The following is a 9168-nucleotide window of genomic DNA, read 5'->3' as shown; positions in this document are numbered from 1 at the left end:
AAGACGACGAAGAAGACGACGACGACGACTGTTGTTTTTTGTTTGGGTGACGACGACGAAGACGACGACGACTGTTGTTTTTTGTTTGGGTGAAATGTTCTGTAAATATCCGTTAAGTTATATCAGTTAGCTCTAGCATTTCTGTATAGTGCTTGTCTGGATGGCCTGTCTACTGGCAAGAGTGTGGCAGTAAAATCTCCCACTATTAGTGTGTGAGGGTCAACATGTGATTCAAGCTTAGTAGTTTTTCTTTTACTATCTCGAGCATCCTTGTATTTGGTGCATAGATATTAAGACTTTAAATGTATTCTTTACGAAGAACACATTTAAATATATGTATGTAGTGTCTTTCCCTATATTGACTGCTTTTGGTTTGAAGTTTTTTGTTTTTATTGCCAGATATTAAATCTGCTACACCAGCTTGCTGCTTAGGTCCATTTGCATGAAAGATCTTTTCTATCCCTTCAACCTGAAGAGTCTATTCTTGATGTTAAGGTCTGTTTCTTGGATGGGGTAGAAAGATGGTTCTGTTTCATGATCATTCTCTTGGTCCATGTCTTTTTATTGGGGAATTGAGACCACTAATGTTGAGAGATATCAATGAGCAGTGTTTATTGATTCTGTTAGTGTGTGTGTGTGTGTGTCTCCCCTCTCTTCGTTAGCCTGTGATTATTATTTGTATTGTCCCCACGCCCCCCTCTTCCCCCCCCCCGTGTCCTTTCTATACGTATTTATAGCTTCCAGTTCATTAGCTTTTCAAAATATGACTCCTAAATAACAAGTGGGTCCCCACATCCACACCTGTTTCTGGTGACTTTCCTTGGGCTCTTTTCCTTCTGTTTGTCTTGTCCTATTCCAATGTGTTAGTTTTTCTTTTATATTGTATTTCACTGTTTACTTAGAAGCCTGTTTATTTTCCAATTAAAGATAGAAAGGGAGTGGATCTGGACTGGAGGGGAAGTGGGGAGGAACTCTGAGGAGTAGATGGAGGGGAGACTATAATCAGGAAATATTGTGTGTGTGGAAGGGAATATTTTCAAGAAAAAGAAAAACACTAAATTAAGGGTAGGAAATACGGTGAAAGTACTGATTTTGTCATCATTCTCTAATTTAAGAGTCAAAATACGAAACTTTAAAACCATCAGGCTGGGCATAGTGGCACAACTCAGGAGCCAGAAGCAAAAGGCAACATAGTGAGACCCTGTCTCAAAAAACATAAAAAGAGCAGTATATGCAAAGTCAGACCTGGTGGTAAATGACAAAGGAGGCTGAGGCAGGAAGACCGATTCAGAGTCAGAAGCCAGGGTGAGCTATCACATCTCTAAAGAAACAGAGACAATAACAAAACACTAAAAAAAAAACCCAAAACAAACAAACAAACAAAAACAGCTAAAACCAGCTCTTTAGTCTGGGACTGACTGCGCAAAATGAGTGAGTATAGACCATTGACTGAATTAAGTGTGGAAGTGTGAGGGCAGAACTATATTCCTCACCAACTCCTGGATCTACTTAGCAGTGTAGCTCTGGCACACCATCTACTAAACACTGGACCTTTGTTTCCATAGAGACAATGATCCAATCTACTTCACTGAACTGGGTAAGAGTAAAAACTAAGTGATTACTATCATTAGAAGACAGAATTTCTCAAATAAAAAAGTTGAGAGGTGTTTCTTAAACAGGACTGCTTTTAAAAGGCATATCAAATCTGTTTCAACTCTACTTTATTCTCGAATGTTTTAATGCCTTAAACTCAGGCAACTGGACTACAAATAAGGCATCTTTCACTTCACTGTGCATCCATAATTACATTACTACATTTTATATTCTCCACTGTTTTTACCTATAGTTTGTAACAGAAGTTCTGTAATTTCTATCCTCTGAATGTAATCACAAAAAAATTCTTCAACAGTGTGTCTGGTTGGTTTCTTTAAAATTACAGACTTAAATGGCAAAGGAGTTTTGAGTTAGTAAAGTGTTGTAGATAAAGTGAGCAACACTCAACTGGCCTTGAAAATGGTGATAGCAACCCAGAGTCTCAAGGCCAGTGATATGGCCACTCACAGACACACTGACAATTTAACAGTACAGTTGCTTCTGTCCTCAATAGTAAAACAATATTTTAGTCACATTTAATAAAAAGTCACTGCTATAAAATGGTATTGCAGGAAGATTGATCTAAAAGATGTATGATAGAACATGATAAAGTGAAGAAAGATATCATTTCTCTTCTTTCAAATCACAAACTGTAGTGAGATACTGCTGTTAACAGCTCTACTGTTAAAGATGTGAACCATGTAATGTACAGTTAATCCAACAAAAATCAGGGAAACAGGCTTAATAATCCAGGCTCCAAAAGAATGACATGATTTTGTGTAGTACCTGGGGAGGAGAAAACATTCTAGAGATAATGCTGAAAAAGTGAAAGACTGATCAAATATGAAGCCAAAGACAGACTTGAGATTCACCTTGAGAAAGGCAAAGCTGGTATAGTCTCAGTATTTTAGTTTATGTACAAATTATTCTATGCAAAAGTGAAACTCTCATCTGTTCAATTTACTATGTCACTTTCCTCTTCTGAAATGAAGCTGAAAATAGCTTTCCAAAACCTCATCCACATGCTGTGCTAAACACATGATTACCTAACAGGAATCTTTCAGCTTTCTAAAGGAAATCAATAAGTCTTTCCTAGAAGGTGTGCCTGTTAGATGACTACATATATGATACAAAAGGAAATATCACTTTTACCCGAAAGCAGGGATCTATAGAAAGAGGTCCTTTTAAAATTAGGTGAAAAAGATTTCACCATAGTTTCTTCTTTTCACACACATATAGGTGAAGTACACTGTCAAAATTCTAATTTTTGGAGAATTGTCTCATTAATTTACTATTTTACCAGTACTAACTTAGATCAAGTTGTACAGTATGAGCAACTGCAGTATTATTATCAGATTTGAACATTTTCGAGTCTCTTAAATGTTCTGATTTTTTTTTTAAATTTCTTTAACGGGATATTTTTAAAGAAATTTAACTATGGAGTTAAGAAAATAACACAACAAAAAACTTTTAAATGGATGTACTGAAGCTTCAAAGACTGTCACAGCTGAATCTCAAACATTCCACCATGCTGTCTTAATGGTCTTATTGGGGCCTTAAAATAATAACTTGGTCAAACAGTTTCTATCTGTATCCACTGCCTCTGTTCAAACTCCCTTGACCATTGGAACTAGGAAAATTAACTTGTAAAACAGTTTAGGAACCCAAGAGGATATGAAGTCTATGGTAAATTGCAGTGAACCTTTCTAAGTCTTCTAACCTAAGGCCACGAAGAGCGAGGAAAAGTTACATCTACTGTTTAGAATGACCATTTCAATTTTAGTAATAGTTTCTGAGTAGGTTAAAAAAAAAAATCTTACCAATGAAAATTAAGTAATTCTCCAAGAAATCAAAAATACCAAATACCAATAGTTTCCTTTGCTTGTCAACACTAGAAACAAAACTTCAAAAGAGAAATACAAACAAGCTGCAATTTTAAATTTCAAACTTTGAAAATTATGTCACCTTCAGTGAAGCTGACATTGTTATGTTTCATTAAAGTAGCTCTCCTGCTGGCAAACAAATTGAAAAGAAATACACACTGCTTACTATTAGAAGGCATATTTGCATGTAAACTTGGGACTCACATCACCCCAAATGGTTCCAATTATCATCTCCTGAGTAAGTTAGGCAACAAAAAGGAGAAAGGCTATTACACATCGACCTTCACAATTTTTTTTTTCTCCACAGTTTAAAATGTTTAATGGCTGAAAGCAAGATATGTGGGGGCAGATTTCTTAAACATGTAAAAATCATTTTACTCCAAAAGAACAGAAAACATATCATTTCAACCTAGAGTAATACAAAACTTAAGAATTCACACTTTAGGGACTTAACAAACCTCTAGACAATTAACAAAATAAACCAATTTAAATGACCTAAATCATACAACTACTTGGTTATAGACTTAAGTTGAACCTAGGTACCTAATTTCAAATTTAATGATTCTTCTATTAAAGTCTATTAAGTTCACTTAATTAATAAGTACTCAGGAACAAGCCACTGCATGGTGCTTTAGAATACTACCAACAAGAAAACCTGTATGGTCTTGACCTTTAATAAGCAGTTAGCACATCCCTTAGATGAGAGGTACATATTCTATTCAAAAGTGATGTGAAGATGGTCATTCTATAACAATACAACAAAGGGGAAAGAAGTTGAAAAGAAAACTATGACAGGTCACTTTGGAAGGGCAATTCATGAAGCAGTATTCAAAAGGCAGTAGTTTGTCAATCAAAAGTGCTAACTGCTGTATGGGAAAGATGGAAGGCCAAAACTAAGTATCAAGGCGAGACTATCAGATTTAAAATTTAAACTTAAGGCTGTAATACCATAAAACATGGTACGATATGGTGAGTAGTTAAGAAAACGTCTCCTGGAGAGCAAGAACAAATATAGACGAGCCCAGCAGCGCTAAGCAGGTGGCTCAAATGTGAGAAGAGGACCTGAAGTTCAAGCAGGAAACAGGGCAGCTGCATTTCTTATTTTAGTGACAGGAACTATTTATGTCTGTGTTTGTCACACAGTGATAATTGAATTAATTTCAAACAATAACAAAGCACTATAAAACAAATTATACCATCACAGAAATAAATCTAAAAAGAAAAAATATGCTGCCCTACTGGTTGTGGTGACACAAGCCTATAATCTCAGGAAACCAAAGCAGAAAGATTGCAAGCTTGAGGTGAGGTATGGCTACAAAAAGTTGGTATCCTGCCTGGGCTACACAGGTAACATATTTCAAAACAAACAAAACTCCAAAAAACTCTCTAATATATATAAGCTGATATCTTGCTAGCTGTGATCAGGGACTTAGCACAAAAACCTGTTTTTATTGACAGTTACACCTCCAGCACTCAGAGCAATATCATTTAGAATCGTTAAGAGTAGACAGTAAGTGCAGCATGTGACAGCCGAATGAATGAAATTATAAAGAATCAGTGTTATCAAATTTATAATCCAAGATTAAGATATAAGGGAGTATTAAATAACACCTGTGCACAAACTTGCACAGTATAAGGAAGTGCTATAGAAATTGAAAAATTGGATATGAAAGTTTTACAGAAATAAGGAAACCTAAGATGGAAATTGAAATTTCACAAGCAAGAAAAATTCCAGGCTAAATGACAATCATAAATGAGAGAGAGGTAGGGAAGGAGGGAGGGAGGAATGGAGAGGGAGGGAGAGAGAGGGAGGAATGGAGAGGTAGGGAGAGGGAGAGAGAGAAAGAGAAAGGGAGGGAGGGAGGGAGAGGGAGAGAGAGAGACAGAGAGAGAGGGAGAGGGAGAGAGAGAAAGAGAGAGAGAAAGTGAGAGAGGGAGGGAGGGAGAGGAAGGGAGAAAGGGAGGGAGGGAGAGGGAGGGAGAAAGGGAGGGAGGGAGAGAGAGAGAGAGAGAGAGAGAGAGAGAGAGAGAGAGAGAGAGAGAGAGAGAGAACAAGAATGTGTGTGTATGTGTTCCCAAAGTTCCCACCAAGAACCTTTAAAACACAGGAGCACTAGGTTGAATATGAAACACTCCCTCAAAAGGGCTCATTCCCAGGTGGCTGACCTCATTGAGAGATGATCTAATTTAGCCTGAATAACGAAGGCTCAAACTTATTCAGTGATGGAGTCATATAATTTGATAGCATTACTGGGACATAGTAGGAACTAAAAGGTGGGTAGGCATTGATGAGAGGAAGTAAGTCCCTTAAGGGTATGTCTTTAAAAGGTACAATTTGTTCCTATCCCTTTCCTATCTGCCTTAGCCCCCCTCTCCCCCACCGAAATGACAAGTGCTCTCCTGCCTCAGCACGCTGTCAGAACAAGGGAGCAGTTGGCATAGACGGATACTTTTTACACTGTAAATCTTCAAAGTGCTTTCGTATTTAATCATTTCAGGTATTTTGTCATGGCAACAAAGCTTGTAACATGGGAAGTTTTTAACTCATATACTGTTTGATTAAAAATATCATTTTGGAAGTCTAAGTAGTCAGAAATAGGGCAATGAGCATATACAGAATTAGACACGTTAGTAATCTGCTTAATCAAAAAGAAGTTCTAATACCAAAAAAAAAAGGCAGTTAAAACTAGGATGTATGGCATGGACAGAGAGACCATTCCAGAAGAAAACCAACCTGAGTATGCCTGAGTAAATGGTAACAAGAGAGTACAGCTGATTCGATCATCAGTGGGAGGAGAGGACCTCGGCCCTGTGAGGGTTCGGTGCCCCAGTGTAGGGGAATGCGAGGGCCAGAAAGTGGGAGAGGGCGGGGTGGCAGACATGGGGAAGTGGGAGGCAACAGGGGTTTGTTTTTGTTGTTTTTGTTTGTTTCTTTGTTTTTTGGAGGGGAAACTGGGAATGGAGAAATTTACATGTAAATAAAGAAAATATCTAAAATAAAAAAAAAAAAAAGAGAGAGTACAGCTGAGGAGGGCTCATGGTACATTGAGAAGTTCCCTTTGGGGTGGCTAACACAATATAGCACAATATAAGAAAGTGGTAAACTGAAAGAATGTCAAGAAGCAGTTCGAAAGCCTCAGAGAAGCTTCCCAAGGACACTTGACCGCAGCCTCAGCTTTGCAGAAAATACCTGTTTACTGATGTGGTAAGCAGAGTCAATCTTCTTGAGACAGACTGACAAAACTCAGGTTTCTAAGAGTGAGTGCTATGACTTAATTCACAGGAAAATGGAAGCTAGCAAGCAGATAAAGCATTAAGTTTACTAAGGACCCATTCAATCACTGTTTTAATGTATGAGTTACACAAGTACCAAAAGTTGGTGACTTTGACACAGAAAACAGCAAGTACTGCTGAAGGACATTTCACTCTTAAGACTTAATACATAAATTCATATGCAGTAGACCTTTTATGTTGTGTAAGATACATTCGACCTCAAATAGTTATGATTACATGTTTTACTTGACTACTTAAACTGTTTTTCTTCAGACTTACAACTGATAACACAAACTTGTCTTTTCTTTATATAAAAAACTAATGAAACATTACTCCTTCTGACTCGTAAATACAACTGACATGGCTATACTCTAGACTACATAGGCCAAAGAACAAAGCCATATCTAAGTTCAATGTAAAAGGATATAATATCTCTTACCCTGTATGTTGATTTCATACTGAAATGCTAGCTATTCCTTCACTACCACCTACAAGTAAAAGGTGGTAAATCCTAAAACAAACATCATTGTCCAGTGTTAAGTACCCCTCCAAGTTCAGGGAATAATTAAGTCTACAAAGGTGGTCTGAGAAAGTCTGGTTCAAGAAATGACATTTGATTTACTCAAGGGCCACTCCAGTCAAGTTGGCTGACGGCTGACGGTGGATCCACACCTCTGCTTCTTCTCACCCCCCCTCAAGATCCAATCCTCCAGTCTCATCTCCAGCTCTGTAGCAGAAAACCTGCTGAGGTCTCCCTTTTCTCTCTAACCCCACCCCCAACAAGTCACAAAGATCTTCTCACCAAAGCTTCCTTCTCCCAATCATCTCACTCTCCTAGCCTCCAACACTAGTAGGCATTTACTAAGAACACGAGAGCTCAGGGGCAGGGAAACAGGTAAGCCAACCTTCATCACTTCCTCTCCCCCTCCAAATCCAATCCCCGAATCTAATGCAAAACACCCTTGGCAGCTGTCCCTGCCTCTGCTTCCAATCTTCCCCTTGTAACCTCCCTGTCCCAACTCAGCACTGTACTCCAGCCTCCAACTTCAGCAGGTACCCCACACTAACCCACCACAAGCCAGAAAACCACATAGAATCCTGCAGCTCCGCTCTTCTCCATCTGTTCCACAGATCCAATATCCCAGCCTCATTCCCAGCTTTGCAAAAGAATGCCTGCTAGAGCTTTCTTTCCTTCTCTGCCTGCACCCCCTCTGGATCCCACAGACCTCCCCTCTCCCCATTTGTTGCTTTATCCCAGCCCCAAACTCGAAGCGGCCATCTTTCCTTCTCTAACCCCTAGTCTCATTCCCAGCACTATAGCATACCCTCTGGGGTGACCTCTTTTCACTGCCTGTCCCCCAACCCCTTTCCCATTCCAAGTAGACAAAATAAGCAATTATCTTGGAACATTCTGTTCTCCTTCCTCCTATGGATCCCCTTATACTCCTAGCCTACCTCTATCTATACCCAGAAATATCCTATAGTCACCAATACCCAGAAACACATCTTACCTGGTACCCACAAAGGTCATAACTATCACATTCATAGAAAATTTCCTACCAGGAACATCTGGGCATAACACTCACAAAGACAAATCTAGAAATCAGCACCTACACCTATAAGCAAACAAATTCCAGATGCCTACATACCAGCATAAAAACACAAGGACAACCAGGACAACATATCTCCACTAGAACCCAGTTATCCTACCACAGCATGATGCAATATCCCAGAATAGCTGAAGCACAAGAAAAAGAACTTAAAACCAACTATATGAAGATGAAAGAGGCCATTAAAGAGGTAATGAATAAATCCGTTACAGAAATTCAGGAAAACATAAACAGTGTGATGATATGAATAAAACTTTAAGACCAGAATTTGGAAATAGAATAAAAAAAGAAAAAGACAAACTAAAGGAATGCTAGAAACGAAAAATGTAGGAAGTCCAACAGGAACTACAGAGGCAAGCTTCATGAACAGAATATAAGAGATAGATGAGAGAATCTCAGGTGCTGAAGATATGACAGATGAAATGGATACATCAGTCAAAGAAAATGTTAAATCCAAAAACCTCTTGAAACAAAATATCCATGAAACCTGCAACACTATGAAAAGATCAAACCTAAGAATAAATAGGAATAAAAGAAGAAGAATCAAAGCTCAAAGGTCCAGAAAATGTTTATCACAAAATTAATAGTAGAAAATTCTCCTAACCTAAAGTTGATGTCTAATAGAGATACAACAGACATAAAATACCAGATTGGACCAGAAAAGAAAGTAACCTTGAGGCAAGAAATAGTAGCACACACCTTTAATCCCAGCACCTGAGAGGAAAGGCAGGCAAATCTCTTGAGAGTTCAAGGTCAGCCCGACCTACAAAACAATACCAGGACAGCTAGGACTGTTACACAGAGATGCC

At 38.5% G+C, this 9168-nt stretch overlaps 1 protein-coding gene across 6 annotated transcripts in view; it reads right to left on the bottom strand.

The window, feature by feature from the left end:
- The window catches only part of Tmem161b (transmembrane protein 161B), a 78698-nt gene that overhangs the window by 49020 nt on the left and 20510 nt on the right, over nt 1-9168 (bottom strand). The gene's annotated exons all lie outside the window — the stretch shown is intronic.

The sequence above is a fragment of the Mastomys coucha genome, unplaced genomic scaffold (genome assembly GCF_008632895.1).
Source record: "Mastomys coucha isolate ucsf_1 unplaced genomic scaffold, UCSF_Mcou_1 pScaffold8, whole genome shotgun sequence".
In the NCBI taxonomy this organism is placed as follows: Eukaryota; Metazoa; Chordata; class Mammalia; order Rodentia; family Muridae; genus Mastomys; species Mastomys coucha.
The sequence above is the reverse complement of the archived record's forward strand: the minus strand, read 5'-3'. Positions and strand labels throughout refer to the sequence as shown.